Source organism: Pelodiscus sinensis, chromosome 5 (genome assembly GCF_049634645.1).
Source record: "Pelodiscus sinensis isolate JC-2024 chromosome 5, ASM4963464v1, whole genome shotgun sequence".
Lineage (NCBI taxonomy): Eukaryota > Metazoa > Chordata > Testudines > Trionychidae > Pelodiscus > Pelodiscus sinensis.
The window spans coordinates 1030256-1044000 of NC_134715.1; the positions used below are offsets into that span (position 1 = coordinate 1030256).

Below are 13745 nucleotides of genomic sequence, written 5' to 3' on the forward strand. Positions count from 1 at the left end.
AGTGAATGGTTCATCAAGCGAATGTGAAAGGGCACTACAGAGCGTATCACAGGGGCGTAGCCACGGGCCGGCCTGAGTGGGCCATGCCCCACCCGCTGAATACCCAGGCCTCCCGCCAGTCCACTCGGCGTTGCAGCCAGGCAGCGGGGTTGGATTGCCAGGGCCTACCTCGTCGCCCACGTGCCCACCCACCTGAAGTTGGGGCCTACCTAAGGGGGCCCTTCTGCCTTCACCCGTGGAGCGTAAATTTCTTTTGCCTTGATAAAATCAGAGCTGACAAAAATCTCCCCAAACTTGTACAACTTGGAGTCCTAGCGGCTAGACTCCAATAATGTTTTTGCGGGTTTATTTGCAGCATTCCTACTGAGGCCTGACAACCATGATTCGTACTGTTTATATGACTATAAAATAGGTTTATAGTGGGAAAATTAGTAATGCAGAGCTTAGCTAGTATAAATGCTTGTGCTGATTGTAACACTATAAACTTAACTTTATAGAGACATAAATGAGCAATATTTGTGTCATCATGTTTTATGACATCATGCAAGCCCAGCCTATGAGTAGAGCATAGGGGTCTTGCACACTTCATTTCACATCTCAAATACCACCAGAAAGGACTTGCTACTTCATTCTCATTATGCTAAGTCTTGCACTGATTTTGATTCACCTTGTAAATCAGAATTGTATAAACAAAACTTTTGTAGCCCTTTTCACACAGTGTGGCCCATCACGAGCAGCCAAAGCTATGCTGGCTCCAGAAAGGAAATCTTTGCAATAGTTGGGTAGGCCAACTTCTTTAATGATGTCTTGACTTTCTCTGCTATAGACTCTGCCAATGACCCCAAAGATGACAAATGAAAGGTTAGCCAGCTGCAACCAAAGTTCCAATGTATTTTTGTCTCATGCACTTCATAGCTGATGTAAATGACTTGCAAGGACAGCCTAATGTTATGTTGTATTACTTGAAAATATAGCTAGTGACTATGGGTATGTCTACACTACCCCCCTAGTTCGAACTAGGGGGGGGTAATGTAGTCATACGGAGTTGCAAATGAAGCCCGGGATTTGAATTTCCCGGGCTTCATTTGCATAAAGCCGGCCGGCGCCATTTTTAAATGCCGGCTAGTTCGGACTGCGTGCTGCGCGGCTACACGCGGCACTAACTAGCTAGTTTGGATTAGGAAGCCTAATCCGAACTAGCTAGTTCGTGCCGCGTGTAGCCGCACGGCACGCAGTCCGAACTAGCCGGCATTTAAAAATGGCGCCGGCCGGCTTTATGCAAATGAAGCCCGGGAAATTCAAATCCCGGGCTTCATTTGCAACTCCGTATGACTACATTATACCCCCCCAGTTCGAACTAGGGGGGTAGTGTAGACATACCCTTAGTGATTATTAAAAACTGTGAGTATGGATGCTTGCAAGGGGCAGAGTTAAGGTTATACATTGAACTACTTTCCAATGCTTAACCATGCAACATGAACATCCTCCTCATGTTTGTTGGTACAGATCAATGACACATGTGGGATTGGTTCCCATTTTGTTTCCTCCTCTTGGAGTATGCTTGGCTGTACAAGTACATTCCTTCTAAGGACTTTCAACAGTGTCCACTATTTTGTTAGTAAGTTCACATGGGGCCATATCCAAATCCCATTTAAGACTTCTGTGGGACAAGGCCCCATGTCTCCGTGGCTGAAACCAGCATGCTCTTGAGTTTATAAGAAGGGCTAAAGAAACATGAACCAATGCCTACAACACGCATAAGCACAGTGCACTGAAAAGGCCATCCAAAGAAGCCTTAAGATCATTACAACTGGGAGATACATATAGGGCTTCAGCATGGTAACAAGCAGCAGTTATTTATGCAAATCTCATTTTTTTGATAGCAATGGATCTGAGATGCAAAGTTCAGGCTAGAACCTCCCCTGTGTGACTTTTGGAAACAGTCAAGGGCTGGCAGTGCGAATCTCTGGACATCTAGTTCAGCAGCATTTTAAACCTCTCTCTCTCAAAAACAAAAAGAAGAGTACTGATAATCTCTATATGTTTGCTGTAGAATTCGCCTGTGGCCACAGCCACAGGCCCCGTATTTTTTCTAGTGATGCCCAGGCTTCCTGTGTGTTGGGATTCAGGGTGTAATTTGTACAGACGATGTATGGTTATGGCACCTTGCATGATCTCTCACGCATAAATGCCGCCCTTCACCTCGCCCAGGTATCACTGTTCCACAGGGAGCAGACCTGGACCTGGACTGAGATGTGTGGCTGGATGGGAGAGGAGACAGGGGCACCACACAAGAATACACCAGAGCTCTCTGTCCTCGCCAACATACCGGTGGGGAGAAAGTGAATGGAGCGGGGAAGAAAACTCACGGTGGTGCCTTGTGAGCACACTGAATGCCAGTAGCTGCCGGCATGTTTCTCCTTTAAGAGTGTTGGCCCTCTTTCGAGAAGTCTGTTGCCAGAGCAGTGCTAGTCCTCAGCTGCCCATCAGACTGCTCGCTCTTTTCTCTTGAGCCAAGCCTAGGACTAAGAGAATTACGTAGGAGCCAGGGGTCCGACACACTGGGGCTGTTGGGCTGCGCTCGATACCAGAGAGGCAGCTGAGTGGATGTAAGTACTGGAGAGATAAGGCTCCAGTAAAATGGTGCTTGCTGTGTGCTACACGTGGTTTGAGATGCCGCTTTCTTACATGCATCGCTGAACAGCAGCCCAGCTTTCTCAGCAATCTCTCCCAGCAGCGGCCTCCAGCCTCATGCCGTTCGGCCTTCCTGTCACGCAGGTTAACCCATGCTGCCAGCTTATTTCTGCCCCGTCCCAGGGGTAAACACCTCAGGTCTCCCCTTCGCATTTCCATCCCCATGACAGAGGAGTGCCAGGCAGGTTCTCTACGCCTGCCTGAGTCCTTATCTGTCTTCCACACAGTTCCCAAAACACGGAGCCCGCACTTATCACAGCTCATTACTAGGAAAATGAGCCTAAAGGAAAGTAGCTATTAGCGATACCTGGTATCATCTCCCACTGCCTGTAACCTCGCTCACGTAGGAACTCATTGCTACAGTGCACACAGGAGTTCATCCCAGATTTGGAAATCCCTACTGCTGCTCCCACCAAATCGGCCCCTGGGCGTACTCAGAAGGGGACAGACATTCGCTGTAAATAACCTTCTTCTGTCTCTGACCTTTCCCAGCATTGCTGGTTTGTTGAAGGCTGCATCATTGCGTGACATCTCAGGCCTTCCAGTGGGGTCTCCTCCTACGGGCCCACGCCATGAAGTGAAGCTTGCTCTTAATTCCAGTTGTTGCTGGGATTCTCAGTCCATAGATAATGTAGACAGTTCCCCTGCAAAGAGCACATTGGTCACTTATTTGCTGTTTTCATGGTGGCTTCCTTAATTTTATTATTCCTTTTATGAGTGCTATTAAAAGCTTTTAGACACTTTCCGGCTTCCCGGAGGGTAATGAATTATCTGTGGTTCCAAACTAATCAAGGCTAATAGGCTTTCTAGGACACTTAGTGGCAGACCAAGGCAGAGTAGCTAGAGAAGCCTAGAGAGTTACAGCAATACTAACACAGTAACGGCTAGCTGGGTTCACCAAGGCTGCCCCATATATTTTCTTGTTACATTTATATACTTATGTGACTGATCAAATAAAGTGAGAATGAATTGCCTTTAATTGAGTTTGGTTGTGTTAAATCAAATTCCAGGGCTTGGAGCACCGGGCAAACAGTGTTGACTGAATGTAAAGGAATTCACAATGCTTAATGTCACAGTTCACCTTTTCCCCATGTGGTCCACCAGGCACCTTCACTGAGGTCAAGGGAAGGGATCTGTAACTCCTTCCCTTCTGAGTGGGGCTAGGTCTACACTGGCGGAGAAAATTGATCCCAGATGCACAACTCCAGCTGCATGAATTGTGTAGCTGCAGTCGATGTACCTTGCACCGGTTTTCTGGGGTGGCTCCTCAGTGGGAAGTCAATGGAGAAATGCTCCCATCAATTTCTCTTACTCTTCATGACAGCAAGGAGTACCAGCCACTGATGGGGGTACCCTCTGCGTTCGATTTAGCTGGTCTTTCCTAGACCCGCTAAATTGAACTCTGGAGGATCAGGCGCCAGAGTGTCAATCTTCCCACAAGTGGAGATGAGGCCTCATTTTTTCCATGGCTGGACATTTCCCTGCCTATTCCATGAATACCCCAGAAAGTGAAGCTACCTAAGCTGGCCTGTGCCTCTTTGCAGGCTATGAACAGTTCTCAGTTACCAGGAGCTTTTCCGAAGCAAGCCCGTTTATTTCTAAAATAAAAACATTCTAGAGAAAACATTCAAAGAACCTGCCTGGATGCAAGTGAAGCTCTGGTGAGGGTCTGCCCTTCTCATCCTCTCTCGAGGGTTGCCCTAGTGCCCCTCGCAGAGAAGGCCCTGTCTGCTGGATCAGAAACAGACGCTGACTCAGATTTCAGTGCAGGCTGTTTATCCCAAAGGCCTTTCTTTGTCTCTGGAGAACCCAGAATTAACCTCGCCGGGTGGTGGTGCCTCTTGGGCCACGTTCCAACCTGACTGAATGTGGCTAATTGCTCCCGAATGTTGTTAGTTGAAGGATTAGCTGTGCTGACCCTCCCAGCGGAATGACCTATCATCCCTCAATAATAGCTAGGGCTTATTCCTGAGCAAACGTGGAACTCTGCGCATGGGAGATAGGAACGTAAGGACATTATTCAAGTCCCTCTCCACAGGTGGGCCAGACGTTTGGTCTCCATGTTTGCACTGAGCTTCGAGTGAGTTTGCTGAGCGCTGTGCCTGCAGAGCGAGGGCAGTATCTCCCTGGATCGGATGACAAAGCAGTGGGTGACTGCCACACAGTGATGATTGGCTCTGCTATGTCAATATACACAAAGATTTCCATTCATTTCAGTGAGGATTTGGATCACAAGCCATGATGGTTTATGGTCCCAATGGTGAACTTAGCACTGTGATTGGTAAGGGTGAAAACAAACCCCAAGGATCTTCTGAACATCTTTTGTGACTCGTGGCTGAAGGAGATTCCTTTGGTTTTGCAATTCCTTTGGCAGGGTTTTGGACAGCTAGGGTGGGGAGTGAATTAGATGCATAGACTTTAAGGTCAAATGGGACCATCATGATCCTCTGGTCTGACCTGCACATGAAGGCCTCAGAACTCCACCCACTGCTGTGATAGACCCTGCACCTCCGGCTGAGTGACTGACATTCTCAAATCATGGTTTAAAGTCTCAGAGTTACAGGGAGTCTGACACTAGTTTAAAGCTGCAAGTGACCCAGGCCCCATGCTGTAGAGGAAGGTGAACCTCCCCTGCTCCCAGGTCTCTGATGAAGGGGAAAATTTCTTCCTGACCCCAACACATTAGCCAGTTAGATCTTGAAGAGGTGAGCAAAAGCACTCAGGCAGATACCCCGGAAAGAATTTGCTGTTGCAACTCACAGCCCTCCTCATCTAGCACCCCATCTGTAGCCACTAGGGAGTACTTGCTCGCAGTCATCAACAGGCCGCAGGCCCTTGCTGACAGTTCCCTCATTCCATCCGTTCTGTAATAGGCATGACCGATTTGGAATGTCTACTCTACCGATTTGGAATGTCTACCACGCTGAGCTAGCTTTAAAAAGTCTGAATTTCAGACTATGTTGAATAAGGAATAAGAGCAGCCACCCTTTAAAAAGCAGGCCCTTTCATGTTGTCTCAAGTTGGGACTTCAGAAATCACTGGGATCTGCTGAAAATCTTGAATCATATCTGTGAACTCGCAGAATAATGTGCATTGCACTTTTATTAATGTGTTTTTAATGAGCTTTTGTTTGTTTCTGGAGTTCTGAGTTGGATTTCTTATGTCCCGATGCTCTAGATAATCTCATTTTTAAAAGGATCACTGCTAGATGAGAGTCTGAAAAGAAACCAGCTACAACAGCGATACAGTCTCCACTCCGAGAATATTTCCCAGAAATTCAATTGCATTGCAACACTACCAACCTATGAAGACATTTACCTCTGAATACCCTGCAGTGAGCTAGGTGTTTATGCGTGCAAAATATTGACATCTTAAAATATTTATGTGTTAACTAGGCAGAGGGGCTACACACGAGAGTCTTGGAAATGTCCCGAAGAAAATCTTTAAATAGTAATGTTTCCCAGTGCAGCTTTCTGGCAGTCCACATTCACAATGACAAGACATTTCAGCTTGTTATAAGTTTGCTAAAATTGTATCCCTCCATTTTTCTTTTCCCCCTTGACTTTCTATAACTAAGGTAATTGCACATTGTGGAACAAGCATTGATTTGCTATTTCAACTATTTTTCTTTAACAAAGAGAAGGAAAGTCAATATATTTAATTTATATCTATATATTTAAAAACGTATTACTGTCTCAGTTTATAGTTATATATTATATGTATGTAATAGCTAGTTGCACAGGTGACCTGACAAAAAAACAACCAGAAGAGCAATGTGGTGAATAGAGGTCACTGGATTATACATTATATAGCAGACTACTCTGCGATGGGAGGCAAACCTCAACAAATACAAGTGTTCTCAGAACTCTTTTCTGAAACATGTCAATGGGAAAAATTGCAAAAGCACTAGGAGTGAGTTAGGAACCCGAGGAGTCCCATTCGCAGTGAGACACACTCAATGGGAGCTAGTAGTCCCTTTTACCTGTGCACTTGTGCAGTCACTCAGGGGAGTTTTAAATGCTTCCCAGCTGATTAGCACAGCACCCACTGCTTGGTTTGTGTTTCTGTTGGTGGTGCACATTTGCACCTGCCTTGGTGCACAGAAAGAGTAGAGGGAGCATTGGCTGGTACCCCGTAGCTCAGTCTAACAAGTCATTTAGGTGACTTTGAAAATTAGATCATACAGCTATTGGGGATGGGAGTGGGAAGGTTTCACATTTCCAAACATGCTCAGCCCCCAGCAGCTCCCATGGACGCCAGCACTTTGAACATGCCCATCCGTGGATGCTGGAGGCTGGCCTGAGACCCCCCCCATCTCCGAAATGCATGGCCCGGGTGTTTTGAGCATGAGCAACATCACAACTAGGAGTGGCGTCCAAACACTTCTAAGCCTAAACTGCAGGACTGTGACGTTGCTGTGATGGTGCCCAGCATTTATCACGCCAGCATCCTTAGAGTGCCCCTGGGGAGCTGATGATACATCTGACTTCACGAGAAGTCATTCTTCTGCTCTACTCTGCACTAGTTAGGCCTCCATTGGAGTACTGTGTCCAGTTCTGGGCACCGCATTTCAAGCAAGATGTGGAGAAATTGGAGAGGGTCCAGAGAAGAGCAACAAGGATGATGAAAGGTCTGGAGAACATGACCTGTGAGGGAAGGCTGAAGGAATTGGGTTTGTTTAGTTTTGAAAAGAGAAGATTCAGGGGGGACATGAGAGCAGTTTTCAGGTATCTAAAAGAGTGTCATAAGGAGGAGGGAGAAAACTTGTTCATCTTGGCCTCTGAGGATAGAACAAGAAGCAATGGGCTTAAACTGCAGCCAGGGAGGTTTAGGTTGGACATTAGGAAAAAGTTCCTAACTGTCAGGGTGGTCAAACACTGGAATAAATTGCCCAGGGAGGTTGTGGAATCCCCATCTCTGGAGATATTTAAGAGTAGGTTAGATAAATGTCTATCAGGGATGGTCTAGACAGTATTTGGTCCTGCCATGAGGGCAGGGGACTGGACTCGATGACCTCTCGAGATCCCTTCCAGTCCTAGTATTCTATGATTCTATCTACCTCACTTTTAGCCCATCTTGTTCACACCTGAGCCGCACGTCCAGATTTTCAGCCTATCACGTGAGCAATGCACTGATGGGCTGATCAGAATACACAAAAGCAGTCCTGTGGCACCTTAGCGCCTAACAAATGTATTGTAACATGAGCTTTCATGGGTAAAACCCACTTCTTCAAGTGAGCTGGAGTCGAAATGACAGAATCCAGACGCTAATGGGGTCACAGTACATATGTCCCATTCATCGCTTTTGTTGTGCAAACGTGAATTACAGAGACAGGGGAGTTGCCGTCGCAGTGCGTTAACCAGGCTCAATCTTTATTCACAGGGCTTGACAAATGGCAGTGAAAATGCTCGCCAGCCCCATACTGCACATGCACAAGAGCTGCATTGTGCATGCACGTGCCGCGAAGGAACGGGGTGCGCAGCTGAAATCTACTCGCCACAGGTGAGTCGATTGCATAGTTTGTCGAGCCCTGTTTATTCAAGCCCAAGTTGCTAGTGTTGAATTTGCAAATGAATTCCAGTGCAGTTGTCTTCCTTTGTAGTGGGGTTTGGAAATTCATCTGTAGAAGGGTGGCTATTTTTAAATCCATGATTGAAGTCCAGGCAGGTTAAAATGTTCCCCTGCAGGTTTGTGTTTGATGTCAGACTTGTGTCCATTTAGCCTTTGTCTTGGAGACTATCCAGTTTGGCCAACATACAAGGTAGAGGGGCATTGCTGGCACTTGATGGCAGATCTAGGCATTCTACCAACACATGTCCCCCCAGCCCTGAAAACAGGATCCGGTATCTATAAAATACATGCATTTCTCACTCTCCTAGACACCCTTTCCATAATGCAGACGTTATTACAGTAGCGTGATAGCGATTGCTTGTAGCGATTGCCCAGCCATTTCTTTTGACCATACAAAGGGAACATTTTAGACAAGAAATATGCATCAATAACACAACTGAAGCACCTTCTTTTACTTCCCAACAGAGGTTTGGCCTCCAATGCTAGTGAAGGATGCTCTCCAAGCACTAGCATCTGCCTACTTATCGGGCCTTACAGTTATCCTAGGGTGCAGTTATCCTACGGCCACTGGAAGATAGGCTGCCCAGCAGCTGTTGCCTGGCAGGTTTTACTGTGCTACTTAAAAAAAACAACAACCTTAAATGCTGGCAGGAACTTGTGTGCTTTGTCCATGACAGAATGAGACCCTGTTCTCACCTGAGGTGATTGGTATTTTAAACGCCTTCATGTGATCTAATTTAGGCCTTGGAGCCATCTGTCTCCACTGCCTGAGAGAAGGAGACACGGTTTTGTTAGTTTATCAGCACACAACTCTCTGGCTTCAGGAACAGCACTGGGCAAAGCCTAAAAGGCAAGGCTGGGTAGGAAGTTTACATGCTAGTGAGACCTTTGGGCTCTGAAACTGGACTGGAAATATCAGGAACAGGGTCTTAGGATGCCGGCATCTCTCAGGAGTCTTGTAGAGTCAGGGCTTGTCTGAGAGCCCCTGGAGCTGTGCGGGAGCATAATAGCTTTGGCTTTCATTGCGAGGGCTATTCCTAACCCTCCTGCCTGCTGAGAAAAGATTGAACCCCAGTGACCTCCTACAGGCTCAACCACCACAGCGCAAACCAAAATGGCACCTTCATGATGAAAACGCTCGGGATCATGAAGCTCCACCTCATTACCCTTGGAACTTGGCTCATGCTCCGTGAGCGCTTGGGTTTACCGGACCTGGCCTGTCTATGCTGCCCTGCCTGCAGCCGCGGGTGTAAGCTACAAACATGGGCAGACTCCTCCACATTGTTGAACCCCATCCTATGCAGAGGAAAGTGCTACCAGTCCAAATGGCTCCTTTGCTGGTTTACATGAACCATCATCGATGGCTATGACAGAGAAACCCCCAAAGCTGAGCAGGTTGTAAGCCAGAGGTGTAGTGAACACAGCCTTTCGAACTCTGAGCTGGGAGTCTGGCCTATGAAAGAAGCATAACTCCCATGAAGCACTATGGCAGCATTTGCTGAAAAAAAAAAGTCTGTGGCTGAAACTTCAGTTTTCAGCTAAAATATTCCAGGCTTCCAATGTCTGCCACTCCTGCCGAACAAACCGCACTATTTTATGTGGGGAAGCAAACTGTTCCACTTTCACGGATACATTTGAACAGGTTTATTCAGACATGCCAGCCAAAGAACAGGGAATCCAAATGTTCAGGATAAATTTAAGCCCTAAGACAATTCAAATCTCAAAACAGAGCAGGAACAGTTAAGAAATTACTGGTAAAGAACTACTTTTTCTAAATAGTTTATCTAGCCCCCTCCTGCCCTATATTGGACAAAGTAATGAAAAACTTGAGTTTTTTGCCAAATCAGAGGGGTTTATATCAGTTCCCAAAACACTCTATTTATTAACCTGTGGGAAACCAAGACAGAATTTTCTCAAACAATGCTTTTGTTGTAAAGTTCCATAAAATGCCTGCCAGCTAATTACATAATTGTTCTTTCCTCACAGTATGAGTAAACAACAGTCGATTATAGTACCCATAAAAATTAAATCCCATTCTTAATAAGACAGACACTATTGAAACTCACTGCATAGATTAGTCTCATCGCTAATCAATAGCTTGGTCAATAGAATGAAGAATTGGCTTACTACATTTAGCTAAAGGAATCTGTTATGTGACTAAGAGCACCAGAGAGAAATACGGCACCCTACAATAGTTTCCATAAACTACAACACTACAGTTAACTCTCAGAAGAGTCTTCAATCAGGACAGGTCTTGCCTTTCAGATTCAGCCTTCTTACACCCTCATAATATGATACTTTTTCGTAACACAGACCTCCCTCAATTAAAATCCCAAACGCTGAGCACGGGAGATGCAGTCATCTCAGCCAGCTCTGCAGCCTCGGATACACTCGGTTCAGCTCCATGGAGTTGTGCATGTCCAGCTTTTCTAAACAGTTCTTAACCCCTTTCACTACTGGGGCCTGCTCACCTCCTGCCCAGTGCGGCAGTCTGGGAGCTGACCTTGTCTGAGAAGACCGAGGCAAAAGAAGCATTGAGGACGTCAGCTTTTTCCACGTCATCTGTCACTAGGTTGCCTTTCCCACTCAGTATGGGTCCCACACTTTCCCCTGACCACCTCCTTGTTGCTAACACACCTGTAGAAACCCTTCTTGTTCCCCTTCACGTCCGTTGCTAACTGCAACTCCAGTTGTGCTTTGTTCGCCCCTGCATGCTCAAGCAATGTGTTTATGCTCCTCCCTAGGCATCTGTCCATGTTTCCACTTCTTGACAACTTCCTTTGTGTGTCTAAACTTGCCAAAGATTTCTCTGTTAAGCCACACTGGTTGCCTGGCACATTTGCTGTTCTTTCTGCACATTGGGATGGCTTGTGCCTGCACCCTCAATAAGGTGTCTTTAAAACACGGCCAGCTCTCCTGCACTCCTTCCCCCTCATATTCGCCTCCCAGGGGATCCCAACCATCAGTTCCCTGAGGAGGTCAAAGTCAGCTTGTCTGAAGTCCTGGCTCCATATTCTCCTGCTCGCCTTTCTTCCTTTGGTCAGGATCTTGAACTCAACCATCTCATGGTCACTGCTGACCAAGTCACCACCTACTTCTAGGTCCCCTACCAATTCTCCCCTGTTTGTGAGCAGTAGGTCAAGAGGAACATGACCCCTGGTTGGTTCCTCCAGCACTTGCACCAGGAAGTTGTCCCCACCACTCTCCCGAAACGTCCTGGATTGTCTGTGCAGGGCTGTGTTGCTCTCCTCGCAATTATAACGAATCCTGTATGCCTGGTTAATTACAGCATGTTTAGATCTGACTAGAATTCAAAGTAATTAAAATGGACACTGAAGATCTAGGAGAAAGCCGGCTTTATCTCCCCCACCCCCAGACATGTGTGGGCCTTCACCTTCTTCTGCATTAGTCAGCAGCACTCTGAAGTTTCAGTTACCTGGTACCTCCCTCCCTGCCCCATGTCTCTGGCTACAGGATTTTGCTGTTAAAAAGGCGTGTCTGTGTTCCGTGATTTCCAGTGTGCTTTGAAGTTTGGATTAATTGGATTGGTTTCCTTTTATTATGCTGCAGTCTGGGCCATATTAATACATCATTTTTTACAATGTTCTGCTGCAGTTACAACCCTGCTGAGATTGTTGGGGATTCATTTTAGGATTGACAGACAAAGTAGCAATCTCTCTCCTTCCCTCCCTCCCCCAGCATAAGTGTTTAGCAAGTCAGATTGCTTTCAGAAAGGACTAATAACAGCCACGAACCGTGGTAGGGAGAAGCCACAGCACAACCTTTGGGTGTGAAAGAGTACACAACTGCCCCATGATAGGGGCTTAATTCGCACACAGAAAGTGCAGCCCTGTGGTTCCAATTGTGTGGCTGTACACACAAAATACAATGGTGTTTGAGCAGGCTGACGTGGGGCAGAGCCATAAAGTTCATATCCAGATTTAACCTTCTCCAGCCTAGTAGAGGTGCTCAGGCCCAGGCCTCAGGTTTGCCTAGAAACGAGTGCGAGTGTCCAAAGGGAGCAGGAGGCGGAGTGCGTGTTGAAATCTCAGCTAACGGTGGGATCAGTGAGGCTGCTCGGCAGAAGGACGGCAGCTGGCTGAGCTGGTGTGGTACCAACTTCCTCTATGAGGGCCATTTTGTGGAGGTTGCATTGAACAGAACCATTTCACTTCCCCCTTCACGTGAAAGGGGGGAGCTGGAGCCCCTCCCCTTCAATAATGTAAATGAACAAGTGGAGTGGCGGGGATACCCAAACTGTCCAAGGTTGGCTTGGGTTTTTAGAGGGAAGTCCACATTGAGCGACACACGTTGTGGCCTTTGCTTTTGTTTAAAACCTCATCCTGACCAGCTCATGGCTGGATGTTGAAGACAATGCTGCGGCGGGACTTGGGTGAGGTTCTTTGCTCTCAAACTCAGAGTTACCCAGTTGGGGACAGTCCACATGGAGCTACCAAAACAGCCGTGATGGAAAGAGTGAGTCCTGATGCTGAAAAGCCCCCACCTGCTGCAGCTGTAGCCAAATGAAACTTCTGGACGAGTTCTTCCTGAAAGGGGGACATAGGAACTTTCTTGAAAGATGAACCCTTGCAAGAGACCCTCTGTAAAATGGAGAGTAGGATAATAACTGTAGAAAAGTGTAGAGAGGTCCTGAGATATGGTGAGATCCCGGGATCGGATAGAAATGCCAGGAAAAGTAACCGAACTTTGGACAGCCAGGTGTTGTAATTAACTAGATGAGGTTAGTACGGGGGCTGTAATGTACTAGCAAGATAAGATTGGTGTAAACCAGCGTGGGAAAATACTGGCTTTTGGGCTGCATCCAGTGCACCAAGGTTAGTTCCTGGCAGGTCCCCACCATTATATCACTGGTACCTGTGGCTTTGCAGCTAAATATAGCAGTGGTGGCCCACGGAGGGCTAATCCTGGCAAACCGCCACCATGTTAGTGCCCACCCCGATGTAAAGAACACTCACTGTATTTCTCCATTTCAAATGGTAAATAAATGCATTTGCATAGCATCGTCAATTTCAAATGGGACAGCACTTTACATGTAAGCATCAGGCTACAGAACATGCAAATAGGCGAGTCCAGTATTTACTGCTGAGAAGTAGCTCTACAGGGGACCTTACTCCTAGTCTGAGTCTCAAACAACTGTCGAGAAGCCAGCTTTAGGTGCAAGCATTTGTTGCAGCTGGGTGTGTGTCCTCAGCCTCACATCTTCAGCTCTAGCACTGCTTTTGCGGCTCCGCAATGTGTTGTGAGCAATGCCCAGCACAGCATCACTTCTGGAGGAACCGTTACTCCTCTGTACAGGTTGCTAGCACCCCAGAGGTAATGCAAAATCTGCATCAAGTCAGAGGCACAGGGTCTAAATCTCTGCATTTGCCATTCACATCACAAGATCTTTCCCCCTTCGTTTGATACAGTGTGTTACTCCACATAGCTTCATCTCGGCTGAGCACTGAGCAGCCTTTTGT

General features: G+C 46.9%; 1 long non-coding RNA gene across 1 annotated transcript in view; it reads left to right on the forward strand.

Annotated features, from left to right (window-relative positions):
- The window catches only part of LOC142829389 (uncharacterized), a 320291-nt gene that overhangs the window by 287493 nt on the left and 19053 nt on the right, over positions 1 to 13745 (forward strand). The window contains exon 6 of the long non-coding RNA XR_012903778.1: positions 8077 to 8196. This is a non-coding gene — a long non-coding RNA (uncharacterized LOC142829389). The remainder of the gene's footprint in view (positions 1 to 8076; positions 8197 to 13745) is intronic.